Source organism: Arachis duranensis, chromosome 10, assembly GCF_000817695.3.
Source record: "Arachis duranensis cultivar V14167 chromosome 10, aradu.V14167.gnm2.J7QH, whole genome shotgun sequence".
NCBI classification, from domain to species: Eukaryota; Viridiplantae; Streptophyta; class Magnoliopsida; order Fabales; family Fabaceae; genus Arachis; species Arachis duranensis.
Window position 1 is genome coordinate 74,556,297 of NC_029781.3, and position 1,630 is coordinate 74,557,926.

Genomic DNA, 1,630 nt, shown 5'->3' on the forward strand with positions numbered 1-1,630 from the left:
TTATTATTATTATTATTATTATTATTATTATTATTATTATTATTATTATCTCGATTTAAGAACAACTCCAATGAAATTAATGTTGAGTATCATTTTTGACCTGTACAATAAATGAACTGATTTAAAATTAAAACTTATATCAGATACTATCTTTAAAATGATACATATCAGTAAAGAGATACTTTATCATTTTAAAGAAAGAAAAGTGAAATATTATCACTTGTTTAAACTCATTAAATGAATACTAATGGTATTATTGTAACGTTGTTTCATTGTAACATTATAATATTGTTTTATTGTAACAAAATCTCAATTAAAAATTACTTAAATATGTTAGATGTATACTCTACTTTTTTATTATCTTCTTATAAATTTAGTTAAAAAATAGATGAAAATCAATTTAACATAAGTTTTTCGGAATTATTAATAAAATTTTTATTTTTTTCCATCTAAATGCATAAAATTATCAATCTTTACATTCATAAAATTCTAATTTTCTATTGCATTTTTTTTAAAAATCCAATAAGCCAAAATTCAAATACTTAGTTTTCTTCTTAATTTCAAGTTCATCTCATTTGTAAGTTTTATTTTTCTCAAACAATCAAAGTTCAGGATCACTTCTATTTTCTAACCCATTTAATCCAATGATAAAAAATACGAGTATCCTATCTAATTCATGTGTAATACTTTTTTTTTTTAATATGCAATGTGTTTTTTTAATGTTATTATGCTTAACTAGGTAAATTTTAAAGTTTATTTTTATTAGTGTGTAATATCTTTTAAATATAGTATATAATTATTAAATTTTATAATTTTATATTTTTTATTTTAGTTTAATTTTTATAATTTAATTATATTTATTTGNNNTTAGTTTAATTTTTACAATTTAATTATATTTATTTGAAATAATTAAAAATAACTTAAAGTTTAAATTAAAATAAAACTAAACATTGGAGTGACAAATTTTATATTAAGTTTCAAATCAAGTCTTATGATATATTGTTTTACAAATACTAATATGACATCTTGTGAAACCCAAAATAAAATAAAATTAATACCGAATATTAGAAATACTCTAAATATCATAGATTAATGATTCAATAATGTTATTTGTTATGTTATTTTAGTGTTAATAAATAAAATTTTTATCATATATTTTGTTATTTTTGTATTATCTATTCATTATATATTTTTTAATAATCTTTTATTGTTCTAATTGATAAAAATATTATAAGATGTTGATTTTTAAAAAGATTACGAACATTTGAAAGGACTATTTTAAATTTTTTAGAAACTGTTTTAAAATTTTTAAAGTTTTTTGACATTATTTTATATTTTATTCTAGAAATTGATTTGTCCAACTCGTATACATGAATATTTAATGGCTACTTGTGTGAGTTAACATTTCATATCAACTGTAACGATCCAATTTTCGACAGGTCTATAAACTCTATACTAAATAATATTTACTACATATGAGCCTTTCGTACTAACAAAATCACGTATGTTATCTTATTTGTATCATATCATTTTTCTTAATAAACCCATTAACAACAACAAAGACATTATCAGAGATATATAATATAAAATAAATACCAATTAACAGCGAAATCAAATAGCAACGAGATCA